Raw genomic sequence first — 17,798 nt, forward strand, 5'->3', positions numbered from 1 at the left:
TGTATGTGAACCTCTGTCAGCAGCATCTAAATATTCTTTTGAATACATACATGTGTCCCAAGAGTTAACTGCGCTATACGTCATACCTTTGCAGCTTTTGAATAAATTTGTTTGTGCGTTCTTGTTTTGTCATTTGGAATCCTGACCCTGTGTTTACTGCATAAACACTGCATGTTCTGTATTAAGTGGACAGTGACTATAATAACCAGATACTGTTCTCCAAAAAACAGTAATACAGATTATTCATACTGTAGGGTATCTGGATTACACGCACTATTTTTACTCAAAATTATAAATGTTTACAGATATTTATTGTAGATTTCAAACAGTACAAATAACACTATGTAACAAATTTTTATTTTGTTCCTGGGTACACAGTGTGTTTTCCTAACCTGTTATGCCTTAAATAAATAGAAAATAGCTGTTATTCCACAGAAACTTTGCTTCTGTGATCAGGACAATGAGATTTTGAAATTTGTCTGTTTTCAAGAATATTCTCGATTTGCCTTCACTTATACTGAGTAGTCTTCTAGAATATTCTTTAACTGCTAGAACTGTCCAGAATTTTCTAGAAGTTTCCAGAATTATCTAGAAATTTCAAGAAACTTTTAGAACTTTCTACAACGTAAAAAAAAAAAAAAAAAAAAAATCAAATCAAAGTTTGTGCTGAATGTAGTCATTTTTCCATAGACTTCAGACATAAGCAGTTGAAATATAACACTTAGAAGCCAGGAACAAAAATTGTGTTACATAGTGTAATCTTTAAGGTCAAAAACAATCAATTATCAGAAAATAAATGGGGACTACAAGTTAAGGGGAAATTTTAATTTCAAAACTCACAGGTATTACATGAGAAGTTTTGGTCAGTATGTGAAGTAAAGCTGTGAAAGGGTTTGAATGTGGGTCTAAAGCAATGTACAAACATTAACTAGTTTAGAAAGAAGTACATGATTCTCACTAGATACAAGGATGAGGTGGTGGTTTGATAATTATCAGGTGTTTACAGGAGTTATTGTTTATTCACTGGGTTACAAATATTTATGCTGCAGTTCTATTTTTGCAAATAGGTAAATATAGTATGTTGTGTGTCTATATATTGTTATAGATATCACATATGGAAAGGTAACTAATATAATGAAGTTCAGTTTAAATGAAACGTAATTAACTTGTATTTTAAAGGTATTTCTGAGTATTGAATTTGTAATTTTGCTTGATAATTTTATGTATTTGATAAGGATAATTAAAGAATTTATATTTTTTTTGATTGCAAAGATAAAAGGTAGGCCTTATTATTATATTTAAATAAATCAAGGGAAATTAAATAGTATAGGATCACATTAAGGAAGCAGGATAAGCATTAATGAAAGTTTTATGGGAATACATGAGTTGTACTCCTTACTCCTTTTTGAAAAATCCAGACTAGTTTCTGTGGCTTTATGTTTTTCATTGTCTGTGAATGTACACTGTTTGTTAGAGTTTATTTTTATTAACATGTTTGGAAAAAAAAACAAAATCAATACTCATTATTGTGTATAGTTTACTGTTTGTATGGAGAACACCAACAGACTGAAAATCCACAATGTGACAATTACCCACAGTACAAAGAGAAACAATGGCATAGAAGTGTTATACATTTACATTTCATCATGTGTAGGTTTGTCAGCAGCAGTTGTTTATTCCAATTGATATTGCCAATAAAATAAATAAATCTTGGTTACAGCTCGATTCTTTTATTTAAAACAAGACATTTAAGTTAAAACATGAATAGCTTGCTTTCATCATTATTAATGAAAGAATATGGAATCCCAAGTGTTCTGACACAAAGGCACGTGGTGGAAGCTTTCACGCAACATGATTTCTTGGTCGGGTTCTACAGTGTCTGAGGTTGGGTTTTCACTGCTCCGTACTGAGTCCAGCTCCAGTCCTGGTCCTGAAAAGAAAAATTTTGCACAGCTATCAAAATGGTTATCTTGTAATACATAAAATTTCACATTATTGAATATTTCAATGGTGCTCTTTCAAGCAAGTCTGTCTCGCTCATAGAAAGGAACTTGATGTTCATCACCGAGGTTTGAAAATTAATTTAGTGCTCATGATCCATTTGAATCTGAGGAGCACAGCAATGAACTGATGTACTCAACACCACTCTCATTTCACAATTCAGGATTTGCACAAATCAAGGGGAAGGAAAACTAGTCCCCACCTTGTTTGTATGGGGTCTACAAACAAGTCAAACTAGGCATGTAAACTAGTCTGACTTCCACACTTGTCTGAGAATGTGACTATAATGACAATCAACTTTGTTTGTTCTTTCATGGTGTGCAATGAATCACCATCATGTTTAACAAAAATCCCAAAGCAAACAGACTATTTTTTTTTCTTCTACTGGCTTTTCATTTACCATTATCACAACTTAAACTACAATGGGTATAGCATGCTGACTTTGGAGATGCCCTATTTCAAGAGTAGGCATGAAGGGCCAAGATGGTGCAGGTTTTCCTTGCTACTGATCGCCTCAACAGGTGATTTTACAGGTGATCAAGACTTAAATTGAAGAGAGGAGCTCATCAGTAAAATTATCTGCTGAGTTTCAAGGAAAGGCACCCCCGTCTGGGCACAATGTTGCCCACCCCTGCACTAATTCATAGTTGAAAGGCACAAGTGCAAGTTGCAATTCTGGACAAAATTTTGGGATTGGACACTAGCATATGGACAAAATGACAGGGCTTTAAAAAAAAAAAAATTTTTATATATATATATAATATATATATATATAAAAAGTAGATAAGATGGTATGATTTTGTGCAGCCCTCCAGTTACAAAGACCTGCAAATGAGTGAAGCCAGAGGTACTTGCCTCTTCTAACCAGACTCATGGTGATTGGTAAGTTATTGCAACAAGTGCAGACAACAAGGATGGTCTTGCAAAACATCACAGATTATTAACAGCTGAGTGGCTCCTTGTCATTTGATTGATGCTTTGTATGACACGTGAAATTTGTTCCAATTAGTGTGGCAATTTGGTTCCATACACTTTGTACATTGAACGCAAGCAAATCCCACACCACACATACACTAGTGGGGGCGGCATTTAGCTAAACATGGCGGAGTTTGTTTTGCTGAATGGACAAACAATGTGAACGAGCCAATTGAAGGTGCTAATTCTTCTAACACACATACACACACACACACACAAAAGACAAATCCACTAAGCTGTAAGCCATCTGGAGACATGAAGAGCTGCTAAGAGGATGAAGTTAGAATGAAGAGCTGGACAAATTTCTGATGTGATTTTTCGCTGGAGTGACGAAGTACACAAAGTCTTTTTTTTTTTTTTTTTTTTGGAAGTACACAAAGTCAGTGCACAGCAAAATGGACAACATCGTCAGAATTACTTTTGGATTCCTATTTAAAGTTTGTATTGGATAGTTGATGTCAAAGTAGCAGTGATGCACCGAAATGTCCCTTTTCTGTTGTTTATAAATTGATATTATATCAAATGACAAGAATCTATTTTAGCCATTATATAAAACAAATAATGAATGTTTTTTTACATTCTTTCAATGGAACGAATATTTAATTTGGTGAAAGCAAAATATTCGTACCATTGAGAACTCAATAAACATTCATTATTTCTATAATATAACATACCATAACACTGTGCTTCATCTCCTGAGTGGCATCTTGCAGCAGTGAAGTCAGTTGCCTCAAATAGTGCTGATTCTCATCCAGCAAATGATGGACACCTTCACTGGAAACAAAACATATTTTAAATTGCCCATAAGCATAAACATGAGCATGAGTGTGCTTGACTTGTATATTATCACTGTGAGGCAAGAGACAGGATACACCAGGTGCCATACAAAACAAATACCTTTACAGATTTTAATGATTATATATATATATATATATATATATATATAAAAACAGCTGCATGCTTTATCTGGTTTGTTACACAACACAGACTTCACGGACAAACAAGGCAGTGGGAACGTGACCCGGCCCGGAGGAAGCCCGGAGCCCCCGACTGGAGCCAGGCCTGGATGGAGGGTCCATCAGCGTGCGCTGTGTGGCCGGGCTTGCCATGGAGCCCAGCCAGGCTCAGCCCAAAGAGGCAACGTGAACTTTCCATCTCCACCCTGTGGGCTCACCACCTGCAGGGGGAACTGCTGTCTCATGGGTGACAGTGAAAGTCATGGGCCTCGATAGACCAGACTAAAGTTACTGCCCCATCCACATGGAACATTTTGCAGGATTTCAACTTGACACATCTTGTAACTTTGGGAGAATTTAAAACAATCATAAAGGACAGAGAATTAAGGACAATTGGATTGTGTAATTGCATTTTGTAACTATGTATTGCAATTCAATATCCAAACTGATCCATGATACCTGGTATGCGATATATAGGCCCAACACCATAGTAGGAGAAACATGCCCATATCATGACGCTTGCACCACCATGCTTCACTGTCTTCACTGTGAACTGTGGCTTAAATTCAGAGTTTGGGGTCCGTCTCACAAACTGTCTGCGGCCCTTGGACCCAAAAGAACAGTTTACTGTCATAAGTCGACCAAAATATTCCTCCATTTCTCTTTAGGCCAGTTGATGTGTTCTTTGGCAAATTGTAACCTCTTCTGCAGGTCTTTTACACTCAACAAAAATATAAATGCAACACTTTTGGTTTTGCTCCCATTTTGTATGAGATGAACTCAAAGATCTAAAACTTTTTCCACATACACAATATCACCATTTCCCTCAAATATTGTTCACAAACCAGTCTAAATCTGTGATAGTGAGCACTTCTCCTTTGCTGAGATAATCCATCCCACCTCACAGGTGTGCCATATCAAGATGCTGATTAGACACCATGATTAGTGCATAGGTGTGCCTTAGACTGCCCACAATAAAAGGCCACTCTGAAAGATGCAGTTTTATAACACAGCACAATGCCACAGATGTCGCAAGATTTGAGGGAGCGTGCAATTGGCATGCTGACAGCAGGAATGTCAACCAGAGCTGTTGCTCGTGTATTGAATGTTCATTTCTCTACCATAGGCCGTTTCCAAAGGCGTTTCAGACAATTTGGCAGTACATCCAACCAGCCTCACAACCGCAGACCACGTGTAACCACACCAGCCCAGGACCTCCACATCCACCATGTTTACCTCCAAGATCGTCTGAGACCAGCCACTCGGACAGCTGCTGAAACAATTGGTTTGCATAACCAAAGAATTTCTGCACAAAACTGTCAGAAACCGTCTCAGGGAAGCTCATCTGCATGCTCATCGTCCTCATCGGGGTCTCGACCTGACTCCAGTTCGTCGTTGTAACCGACTTGAGTGGGCAAATGCTCACATTCGCTGGCGTTTGGCACGTTGGAGAGGTGTTCTCTTTACGGATGAATCCCGGTTCACACTGTTCAGGGCAGATGGCAGACAGCGTGTGTGGCGTCATGTGGGTGAGTGGTTTTCTGATGTCAATGTTGTGGATCGAGTGGCCCATGGTGGCGGTGGGGTCATGGTATGGGCAGGCGTCTGTTATGGACGAAGAACACAGGTGCATTTTATTGATGGCATTTTGAATGCACAGAGATACCGTGACGAGATCCTGAGGCCCATTGTTGTGCCATACATCCAAGAACATCACCTCATGTTGCAGCAGGATAATGCACGGCCCCATGTTGCAAGGATCTGTACACAATTCTTGGAAGCTGAAAATGTCCAAGTTCTTGCATGGCCGGCATACTCACCGGACATGTCACCCATTGAGCATGTTTGGGATGCTCTGGACCGGCGTATACGACAGCGTGTACCAGTTCCTGCCAATATCCAGCAACTTCGCACAGCCATTGAAGAGGAGTGGACCAACATTCCACAGGCCACAATTGACAACCTGATCAACTCTATGCGAAGGAGATGTGTTGCATTGCATGAGACAAATGGTAGTCACACCAGATACTGACTGGTATCCCCCCCAATAAAACAAAACTGCACCTTTCAGAGTGGCCTTTTATTGTGGACAGTCTAAGGCACACCTGTGCACTAATCATGGTGTCTAATCAGCATCTTGGTATGGCACACCTGTGAGGTGGGATGGATTATCTCAGCAAAGAAGTGCTCACTATCACAGATTTATACTGGTTTGTGAACAATATTTGAGGGAAATGGTGATATTGTGTATGTGGAAAAAGTTTTAGATCTTTGAGTTCATCTCATAGAAAATGGGAGCAAAACCAAAAGTGTTGCGTTTATATTTTTGTTGAGTGTATTTAACAGAGGGACTTTGCGGGGGATTCTTGCAAATAAATTAGCTTCACACAGGCGTCTTCTAACTGTCACAGCACTTACAGGTAACTCCAGACTGTCTTTTATCATCCTGGAGCTGATCAATGGGTGAGCCTTTGCCATTCTGGTTATTCTTCTATCCATTTTGATGGTTGTTATCCGTTTTCTTCCACGCGTCTCTGGTTTTTTTTTGTCCATTTTAAAGCATTGGAGATCATTGTAGATGAACAGCCTATAATTTTTTTGCACCTGCGTATAAGTTTTCCCCTCTCCAATCAACTTTTTAATCAAACTACGCTGTTCTTCTGAACAATGTCTTGAACGTCCCATTTTCCTCAGGCTTTCAAAGAGAAAAGCATGTTCAACAGGTGCTGGCTTCATCCTTAAATAGGGGACACCTGATTCACACCTCTTTGTTCCACAAAACTGACAAACTCACTGACTGAACGCCACACTACTATTATTGTGAGCACCCCCTTTTCTACTTTTTTTTTACTAATAGCCCAATTTCACAGCTTAAGAATGTGCATATCATGAATGCTTGATCTTGTTGGATTTGTGAGAATCTACTGAATCTACTGGTACCTTGTTTCCCATGTAACTATAAGAAATATACTCAAATCCTGGATTAATCTTTTTAGCCACATAGCACTACTATTATTCTGAACACTACTGTATATATATATATATATATATATATTATATATACACACACACACACTAGCAGAAACTAGCTCTGGGGGCGTGGGAAGGAGCTGGAGCTTATGCGGTAGGTGGAGCGCTACCAGTTAGAGGTGGTGGGCCTCGCCTCCACGCACAGGCTCGGCTCCAGAACCGCTCTCTTTGATAGGGGTTGGACCTTATTATTCTTTAGAGTTGCTCAGGGTGTGAGGCGCCGGGCGTGTGTGGAAATAGTCACGAGTCCCCGGCTGAGCGTCGCTGTGTTGGAGTTTACCCCGGTAGATGAGAGGGTCGCTTCCCTGCACCTTCGGGTTGTGGGGAGGAACTCAAACTCGGTTGATGAGATCCGTCCAGAAATGCTGAAGGCTCTGGGTGTGGGGGGACCGTCTCGGGTGAGACGTCTCTTGAGCATTGCATTGAGGTCTGAGACAGTGTCAAAGGAGTGACAAACTGGGTTGGTGGTCCCCATATTTAAAAAAGAGGACTGCAGCATGTGTGCCAACTACAGGGGCATCACACTACTCAACCTCCCTGGTAAAGTCTACTACAAGGTGCTGGAAAGGAGGGTTTGGCTGATCGTTGAACCTCAGATTGAAGAGAAACAATGCAGGACAGGTTCCGCCCTGCCGTGGAACAACTGATCAGCTCTTCACTCTCACAAACATCCTGAAGGGAGCCAGTTCAATCAGAGGTTGTTTCAAAGGTACTTTTATGGCTTGACATGCAAGGACACACAAAAGGAAGCAAGCAAGTTTCTTATGCAGACCTTACCTTTCAACAGGCTGCTGTTGAAGTGACTGTGGTGGAGAATGGCTCTGAGCCTAAAAACACAACCAAAAACACCACTGGTGAACTAATTTTGTTCTTTTAGATTTACTACTGTAGGAAGGCACTTTTACTCTGACTATTGTACAAAGGTCTCTGACATCATGGAATATTTTGTTATACACTCACACAGGCAATCTTGAGAAGGTACCAGAACTCTCTCTGTCTCTTCATTTGCATTTGCATCACTGCTGACTCTGCAGTTTTTATGTTGTCCACTGCTCTCTCCAACTTAGGGAACAAGTCCACGATGCGTCTCTTGCACACCAGAATTGTACTGCAAAAGAATAAAAGAAAAAACAGAGACGTATGTATGCGTGTGTGTGTGTGTGTGTGTGTGGGTGGGTGGGTGTGGGGGGGGCTATACAGCAAGAACTACACTCAACAAAAATATAAATGCAACACTTTGGTTTTGCTCCATTTTGTATGAGATGAACTCAAAGATCTAAAACTTTTTCCACATACACAATATCACCATTTCCCTCAAATACTGTTCATAAACCAGTCTAAATCTGTGATAGTGAGCACTTCTTTGCTGAGATAATCCATCCCACCTCACAGGTGTGCCATACCAAGATGCTGATTAGACACCATGATTAGTGCACAGGTGTGCCTTAGACTGTCCACAATAAAGGCCACTCTGAAAGGTGCAGTTTTGTTTTATTGGGGGGGGATACCAGTTAGTATCTGATGTGACCACCATTTTGCCTCATGCAGTGCAACACATCTCCTTCGCAACATGGGGCCGGTGCATTATCCTGCTGCAACATGAGGTGATGGATGTATGGCACAACAATGGGCCTCAGGATCTCGTCACGGTATCTCTGTGTAGTCAAATGCCATCAATAAAATGCACCTGTGTTCTTCATCCATAACAGACGCCTGCCCATACCATAACCCACCGCCACCATGGGCCACTCAATCCATAACATTGACATCAGAAAACCACTCACCCCACACGACGCCACACACCGCTGTCTGCCATCTGCCCTGAACAGTGTGAACCGGGATTCATCCGTGAAGAGAACACCTCTCCAACGTGCCAAACGCCAGCGAATGTGAGCATTTGCCCACTCAAGTCGGTTACGACGACGAACTGGAGTCAGGTCGAGACCCGATGAGGACAACGAGCATGCAGATGAGCTTCCCTGAGACTGTTTTCTGACAGTTGTGCAGAAATTCTTTGGTATGCAAACTGATTGTTTCAGCAGCTGGTCTCAGACGATCTTGGAGGTGAACATGCGGATGTGGAGGTCCTGGGCTGGTGTGGTTACACGTGGTCTGCGGTAGTGAGGCTGGTTGGATGTACTGCCAAATTCTCTGAAACGCCTTTGGAGACGGCTTATGGTAGAGAAATGAACATCAATACACGAGCAACAGCTCTGGTTGACATTCCTGCTGTCAGCATGCCAATTGCACGCTCCCTCAAATCTTGCGACATCTGTGGCATTGTGCTGTGTGATAAAACTGCACCTTTCAGAGTGGCCTTTTATTGTGGACAGTCTAAGGCAAACCTGTGCACTAATCATGGTGTCTAATCAGCATCTTGATATGGCACACCTGTGAGGTGGGATGGATTATCTCAGCAAAGGAGAAGTGCTCACTATCCCAGATTTAGACTGGTTTGTGAACAATATTTGACGGAAATGATGATATTGTGTATGTGGAAAAAGTTTTAGATCTTTGAGTTCATCTCATACAAAATGGGAGCAAAACCAAAAGTGTTGCATTTATATTTTTGTTGCGTGTATAAAATGCATTCTCTGTCACACTGAACTCTGAATGTTTATTCTCAAAGTACCTCAAGTGAGTGTACAAGTCTTTGAGCACTCTGTCCTGGTTCTGGACTGTTTGAAGTATGATCTTCACCATGTCTGAGCTGTCACTGTAGCCATGTGGAGGGTCAGGACCTGTATGAACCACAAACGCTGAATACAATTCACATACAAACACGACAGCCTCAAGTATAAACACACAACGACAACCACTTTGATGTCAGGAGCTAACTTTTGCATTTGGATTTCAGTTGCTTGTAGAGCTCGATAGCCTTTTCCTCACTGGAAAGAGACACAAAGCTATTTTCAGTATGTGTTAATCATTTTATAAATAACTAATTGATTAGTGTAAGTATGAGCAATACTGACAGCTGCTCCATCACATCCCCTTGTCTCCTCGCAAATGGACTCCTCTGTAATTCCACGATCTCAGAATGTAGCGCCACAATCTCTTCATCCAGATATCCAACATCAGCAACCTGCAAAATCCCCACAACAGTTCTCCTGTTTCAAACTACATGCGAAGTGTACAAAACCTCTGGAAGATTTTCACAATTTCCTACCTTTGTAAACCCATTGGCTTTCTCTTCATTTTCCTGCCAGGTCTTTAGCATTTTTTCCGAAGCTGTATTAAAACACACAACAGCACCGAGTTCTCTTCTGTTTGGTCAAAATTACATATTTTCCCTCATAAAAATCTACTCACAGATGCCAGTTTGTCTCTGCTTGGTGTACTGCTCGAGGTCGTGTTGGATACTGGTCTTAAAGAAGGACAGCTTGGCTCGGAGCTGCTGCGACTGGGAGAAAAGGAGGTTCTTGTACCGCGTTAAGTTGGTGTTGTACCGCAGCAGACTCAGCCTGGACATGAACAAACAAACAAACAAAGGAATATCTAAGCATACTGTACATTTACCTGTGCACTTTAGCAATTTTGTGGACGTACATGGCAGCTCTCTGTCCTTGGTACAGGCGTATGTAGTCCTCTTTCAGCCCACAGATGTAGCTGACTGCTTCTCCCCAAACCTTCCTCAGCGCAGACAGTGGGAGTTGGGTCTTTGTCTCCCTAACTGAGACATCACAGTGCACAATATGCATCCACGATTACTGTGACACCAACACAGGGTGAACGAGGAAAACCTTTGGGATGTGCTTCTCAGGACTCAGTTATACACTTCACCTATGAAGTTGACACTGTCTGGGAGAGGTCTGGCGGTCAGCGGTCCAGAGTACTTGGTCAGATTTTTATCAAAGAGGAAGACTATGGAGCTGTCCCACCCTCGCTGAAAGCAGAGAACAGCCTTTTTTTTTTTTTAAATACAACTGCTCATCTGCTTATTTACATTTAATCTACAGTTTACATAAGATTTCTCAAGAGCATCCAAGAACAATATACTAAAACACATTATTTAAATCTGTAGCTCTAAAAACGCATTCCAGCAAGATTCATATGATCTGAAGCAACAAAATAATTATAGTGCAGAACTGGCTGATATTTTTAAAATATGGTGACAAAAACATTCTGGACTGGCCAACAATGCATACTTGTGGCCGGGCCTATTTGTCATTATGTATTTTAGAGTATGTGTGTGTATATCACTTACCAATCCATCTGGTAGACAGTGTGCTGGCGGTCTGCGAGGGTCAAGGGAGATTCCCGTCTCCAGCAGCAGCTCCTGACTCAGCGGGGCTATGCGAGTCTGAGTGTGTGTCTCTAGACGTTGCTGGAGGGAGTGCAAGCTCTCTTCAGCATCCAAAACCAAAGAGTGCAGCTGGGCTGACGTCATGTCCAACACGTGAATCACCTAGGAATCAAAGACGCTAACCACTGGGTCACTTCACATTTAATAACTGTAAATCTGAGTGCAAGTGGAGTCAAGCGTGTGCTGTTAACCTTCATTTTGAGAATATTCTGTAGAGCGGTGTAACAGTACGGCTTGTTTGTGTCAGGATCCAACCCTCCGCCACGTGCCGCAGGATCCCACAGTAACAGCATCTGCAGAAGGGACTCAACAGGCTCCAGCAATGGTCTAAACACACACACATGCACGCTTGCATTAGAACAAAGAATGGCTGAGTTTAGTAACTCCAAGTTTGTTTGTTTTTTTTGGGGGGGGTTACCAGCCGATAGGCCGCTAACCCTATGTCATGGTGCAGCGTCCATCGTTGTCGTCGTCTGTTTGTTGTGATATCTCAAAAACTGGCTGATAACCTTTTTCAAATTTTGCAAGGGTGTAATATGGGCCACTGACACTGTTCCTCTCTAAAAATCATATTTGTAGATTTGTTGTTTGGAAATGGCGGCCATGTTTTTTTAAATGCTGAAAATAGCCATTTTGAGCACTAAAATGCACTCAATGCTTTATTTTCTCAAAAACTGTCTGATAACTTTGTTTCTAATTTGTCAAGGGCGTAATATAGGTCGTTGACATATTTCAGATCAAAAAAATATAGTCATAGATTTGTTCGTTTGGAAATGGCGGCCATTTTTATGTCAAAAACCGCCAATTTGGATATTTGGACTCAATTTCCTCAACAACTGTCTGATAACTTTTCTGTTAGTTTAACGGGCACAATATTGGTCACTGACACTGTTCCTGTCCCAAAATTATTTGTGTAGATTCGTTCGTTTAGAAATGGCAGCTATTTTTATGCAGAAAATGGCCATTTTGCCTTGGGCTTTAATTGAGCCAGTAACCCACAGGGCCCTTGGCACTCTAGTTTATCTACCTGCTGAGATTGTTGGGATATGGGAGGTGTGTAGAGAATCTGACTTCTCCATTCATATCCTCCACTGCCATGATGTCTTTGGGGACCTTTGTTCTTCACTTACTGTCCTAAAAAACAAAACAGGTAAGTACACAACAAGATCAAACTGACCATGCTTATAAATGTAGGACTTTAGACATTTCCCCAAATTCAGCAATAAACAACTCTATAATATCAAAGATGAGCAAAGCAACTGACAGATACTCAACAATTTTAGGTTGATCTTTAATATCTGAATGGAAATTACAATCTCGCACGCTTAAATTCCAAAATCCAGTAGATTTTCCAATCACAGTCTGTAATACTCAACAATTTTAAATGAAGCCTGCCATCACTTGAACACCTTCACCATACTTGCTGTGTGAGAAAGGGTAAAAACATCATCTAGCATATCACTCATCCCAAATGTCATTTGTTTAAGCTTCTCCCATCAAGCAGGTGCTAAAGGTCAATCTGTATACGCACAAAGAGATTAAGAAGTATCTTTTTTTTTTTTTTACAACTGCCATAAACCTGTTGAACTCTGTTATCTCATCAGTCTAAGATAACCTCTCACTGTATGTGTACAATAACTATGCTGGTAATGTGCAATACACTATGCTACACTGTGCAGTTATAATACATGCTGGTTACTTGAACAATTAACACTGTATATGGCAGCTTGCAAATATTTTGATTCCCCTGTATTCCTCTCTATTATGCCTGTGGATTTTAAATGACCTATGAGGTTGTCACCATGTATTTATATGTTTACACAGTGTTAACAAAGTAGTTGAATTTGAACTATTTTATTGAACATAACACTGTAATATTTTGATTTCACAGCAAGATTGAGCTGTCACTAAAACTGCAGAAACACTAGTTCTTCTCATTACAAAGTATATTTTAAGAAGATTACAGGAGACCAAATCTAAAGGTTGCTTCCCAGCACAGATTCTACACGCACTTTATCCTTGGTTCGCCTAACTCAAATTAAAGACAAGTAGGTGACTCACCACTGTACCGGCTGCATGTGGTGTAAAAAGGGCCGGAAGCCACAAGTGCATTCAAAAATCACTGTCCCAAAGCTCCAGTAGTCCACAGTTACAGTGTAGGGTTTGCTCTCAAAAAGCTCGGGAGCCTGGCAAACATGCACAAAGATTTAGTAAAAACAGGTGAATGAACAAGACATTTGCACTGTAATGGTATTGTCACGTTGTTTATTGAAACACACCAAAGTCCTGTAGGACTTACAAGATACTGCAGAGTTCCAACAAAGGATGTGCAGAAGACTACCCTGGTCTAGGTCTTTTGCATAACCCAGATCTATGATTTATGAACAAGCTAAAAGAAAAAATAATTGCACAGTGTGAGCAGCACACAAGGATCCTCATAAACAATGATGAAGTAGAATTTCAGAGGCTGCCTCAAAGTATGAATCAGCTTCACCTTCCCATTAATCTCCTGGAGAACTATGTTCTCTGGCTTTAGGTCTCTGTGGATAATCTTATTTTCATGAAGATACTGGATACCAGAACCTGTACAGATCGAAAGACATTCACCTGTGGCATCCAAATATAATACATGAATAGTGAACTTATTTTACTGTAAAGCAAAAAGAAAAACCTCACCAATGTCATTTAGCAGAGAGAGAACTTCACTCTCCTTAAGCCCACAACAGTATTCTGGCTTATTTCAAGAGCTAAAATTGAAATAAGTCAGAATTTCTTAAACAATCAGCAAGTGAAAAGAATATATGAACTTTCTTCTAAAGCACTCAGGGGTACCTTGCGTAGGTCACCTCTAGAGCAGTACTCCATGGCCAGAAGAGGTAGATCATTTAAAGCAATGGCACTCAGCTCCTCTGGAACCTCTCTGGCCTGAACAACATTCACATGGTTCAGCCTACAGCAGATAAAAGAGAGGTGGAAAAACCAAGAGAGATTGTGTTTTTATTTAACAAAATGTACAACGTTTGTTAATGAACCACTGCATAACGCCAAGTACACAATGTACACTGACTTCTTCATGATCTGGATCTCTCTGCTCCAACGGTCTTTGTGCTTAGAGTTCAGTTCCAGGCGACACAGTTTCACAGCAATCTTTTCTCCTGACTCCTACTCCAAACAGAAAATAAAACCAAGATGAAGGCACATGTGGGCCTTTTTTAATGTGCTCTTTGCCATCAAAGTAGAACAATACAACTTACCACGTGCTGATACAGATAGATGTGCCCAAAGCCTCCCATGCCGAGCCTCTCCTTCATTTCCCATGAGCTACATGGTTGGTTCTGTTTGAGTGGGGCCCGCTCCATATTTTGAGGTCTGCTGGGACAAAATACTCTTGACTTCAGCTTAAGTATGGACAAAACAATATGAAGTCACTGTCCACATATGGTGTATAAAAGAAGTAATCAAATATTAAACGAATAATAGTGCATTACCTCCCAATAACTACAGGTAGAGTGTTTCCTCTTATGAGCAATCAAAAGTAAATATGTATAAAGATTGAAAATACAGACTCAGAATCAAACTCAGGTCTACATACTGGTAGATAGGAGATGGTTAAATTGTGATGCTGATCAGTTGTCAGCGACATCAACTAATGATCTACAGCAACAACTGGATGTTTGTCTCTTTGGAGGATCCTTGGGTATCGTTGGGATGACTTTGTCTCAAATGAACGGTTACTTAGGGAGACTCAGACAAGGAGTACCATGTGCATTGTGAGGGAACGTCAGCTACGACATCTTGACCATGTGGCACACTTCTCTGAACATGATCCATCAAGCAGGTGCCTCCATACAGAGATACCCAACAACTGGAAAAGGCCAAGAGAACACCCACATTTTTACCTAGGTGCAGCACATAGGCTGGCTATTTTTAAGAGGTGGAGATGGATGCTGGTTGTCTGCCTCTGTGATTGCTACCCAGGACCCAAGGTGGTTCTGTAGTGTGGTGGATGCTGCAACACACATTACAGTTTCTTTCAAGTGCAGAACTGCTGGTATGCCAACAAAATACTTTCATCATGTAGCACATTCCACAGAATATGATTTGTAAGCAATAGTTTGCATAGTTGCTGCCAGGCCTGTGGAAGAGGAGACACTAATCATCTCAAAAATGGGCGGACAATGTTATTCTTGAGACTCATTTTAAATGAGCACACATTTATGAAACCTGTCAAATTTAAACTAATTCTCTTCTTCCACTACACAGCCAGTGGGCTATGAGTGAGGAGTCAGTCAGTCAGTCACTCCTTCATGTGGCATTTCACTTGTGAGCGAGGTAACTTCAGTTGCAATCAACCCATTGTCAACAAATGTGGGATAGGCACTATGCACAGTGACTGCAATAAGCCTATCAGTTTTGTGGTTACCAGTCAAGGTCACTGGAGTGTAATTTGTAATAACCTTGTGAGCACCATAACATCTTTCCCAATTGCCTAATTGTGACCAAACGTGGTTAGGCATGATGATCCCAGGAATGCCGATTGGTTCCACAATCAAAAGGTCAAAGGTCAAGGTCATTGGAGTATACTTTGTAAAATGCTTGTGAGTGCAAGAACTTCTTTTTTTAACTGCCTGATTGCCACCAAACATGGTATGTATGTTACGTATACCGACCCCCAAGAAGCCTAATGATTTTGCGGACAAAAGGGCAAAGGTAAAAAAACAAAACAAAACAGTGAACTGTACTTTGCAAAAGTCTTCTGGAGAAAAGCATGGGTTAGTGCAGACTAAGTGCTTGGTTAATTTGTAGGTTGTCCTATATCAGGGGTGGCCAAGTTTGGTCCTCGAGATCTACCTTCCTGACACTCTTAGTTGTCTCCCTGTTCCAACACACCTCAATCCAATGAAAGACTCATTAAAACCCTGCTAACGAGTCTTTCATTGGATTCAGGTGTGTTGGAACGGGGAGACAACTAAGAGTGTCAGGAAGGTAGATCTCGAGGACCGAACTTGGCCACCCCTGTCCTATATGATCCCCAAAAAAGAGCAGACAGAAGCATGAGCCAGCCCATTCCAATATCCCTCTGGCCACTCTTTGTGGGGTCTAACAACTCAGCACAGTATGCAAAGTGTGACAGACTAAGTTTTTACACTCCTGAAACTGAACCCTAGGGGCGTATGTTCTGATATCTGAAAAAAAGGCTTTCTGCATAACGGTCCAGCCTTGCAAATTACTCCATTTTAAATGGTTTAGGATCATGGTAAAGATTAGAGTTTAATTTTTTGTGAAATGCATGGAAATATGAACACTACCATTTCTGGACCACAACTTTGCACAGTAGCAGAATTCCGATATGGTCCATGCAGGTCCATTTAATGAATATTTGCATACTATAAGGCTGACTGAGGTAAACACACACTACGTGCATGCCTTAGTATATTTATTTCTTTAACATCAGCAAACATTTAGATTTTGACACTGCTGATTACGCTTAATATATACGTTTTTGTGTTTTTAAGGTCTCTATTTCCTGTATGTGAGCTTCTTGTTTCCAAGCGAATTCACGGCAGCTTAAAGCTAAGTTTCAAGGCTAGTAGGTGTTAAACCGCGGTTCATGTCCCGTTTAGCCAAAACATAACATCAGAAAAAAAACAAATGTGCTAAAAACAAACAAACAAACAACGGCGACGACATGATACAAATTCGTAAACATCATGAACTCACCTGTCAGATTTAGACGACGACTCTTACGTGTAAGAACATTGTGACTCCCTGAACCGTGTTTCACGCTCCGTTTTTCAAAGGATTCGCTGAAATTACAATGTTAAGACCTGCGAATCTACCTAGCAGTTCCCCAAGGAGTCTCATGTGTGTTTGCGTTGTAGTTTTGATGAAAACGAAGCTACGACGGTCAACATGACGACTAGCGCAAAGTGAAAGCGTCTGCTGCGTTCTGCGCATGCGCAAAGCCGCTCCTGCGGTTCACGGAGTTCATGTTTTGCACCGACTCCCTCTGCTGGGGGATTTCTCCTCCCAAACTCCCGCCACACCGCAAACTAACACACATCCATAAATTAACCTTTAAGCACGTTTTAGAGAAAAATCGGTGATTAAAAGACGTGTTTTCTTTGTATATTAAAGCAACAACTCCTTCAAAAACGAATGCGCCTCTAACTGTCGGTTTTTTAATTATTCACTAGATGGCGCCACCGCTTCTGCGCTGATCCAAATAAACACACGACAACGGCCCTGATCCGTGGGCTCGAACATCCGGTGGCCCGACATCCAAATTTGGCTCTACAGGCAAACTCAAGACACCCACGCCACGTGTTTGTCCTAGAACACTTTTTTTTTTTTTTTAATGTTCCTTTTTTAAATGTAACTTCTCATTGAACTTTTAGCAATTAACTGTGCAGCTCATGGCATCAACATGGCCGTCCGAATAGCCATAATCTTATGACAAGTCTTAGTTTGAAAGGGGAATGACAATACATTATTTTTAAAGTTAATCCAGTAACTGAACCCAGCCATTT

At 41.0% G+C, this 17,798-nt stretch overlaps 1 long non-coding RNA gene and 1 pseudogene across 1 annotated transcript; both read right to left on the minus strand.

Annotated features, from left to right (window-relative positions):
- Positions 1 to 1,525: 1,525 nt before the first annotated feature.
- Positions 1,526 to 17,226, minus strand: LOC117523522 (annotated as a pseudogene).
- Positions 11,679 to 12,284, minus strand: LOC117523523. The gene is made up of 2 exons (XR_004564527.1): positions 11,955 to 12,284; positions 11,679 to 11,777 (listed from the first exon to the last, which is right to left on the minus strand). It is a non-coding gene; the product is annotated as an uncharacterized LOC117523523 (long non-coding RNA).
- Positions 17,227 to 17,798: the final 572 nt, after the last annotated feature.

This window comes from Thalassophryne amazonica, chromosome 13, assembly GCF_902500255.1.
Source record: "Thalassophryne amazonica chromosome 13, fThaAma1.1, whole genome shotgun sequence".
Taxonomy (NCBI): domain Eukaryota; kingdom Metazoa; phylum Chordata; class Actinopteri; order Batrachoidiformes; family Batrachoididae; genus Thalassophryne; species Thalassophryne amazonica.